The sequence below is a fragment of the Sinocyclocheilus grahami genome, unplaced genomic scaffold, assembly GCF_001515645.1.
Source record: "Sinocyclocheilus grahami isolate Dianchi unplaced genomic scaffold, SAMN03320097.WGS_v1.1 scaffold8405.1, whole genome shotgun sequence".
NCBI lineage: Eukaryota > Metazoa > Chordata > Actinopteri > Cypriniformes > Cyprinidae > Sinocyclocheilus > Sinocyclocheilus grahami.
Genome location: NW_015512042.1, coordinates 6,871 through 7,110, shown reverse-complemented (window position 1 = coordinate 7,110; position 240 = coordinate 6,871).

The window sequence follows — 240 nt, the reverse complement described above, 5'->3', positions numbered from 1 at the left end:
GTTTATGTAGTTATAGGGTTAATGCAGAGAGTAAAAGACCCGGTAAAGAGAGACGAGTTAGTTAGGCTGGTGCGCATGTGATACAGTTCTGCGTTATAATTAAAGGTTAAGACACGGAGCGCCTTTTGTCTGTCATTCTTCAGACATTCCAGTAGACATATTTTGGTTTTCAAACTGTATTGTTTCATCAGTTAATCGGCTAACGTATCCACCATTATTGTTTTGTTAAGTGTTTACAGT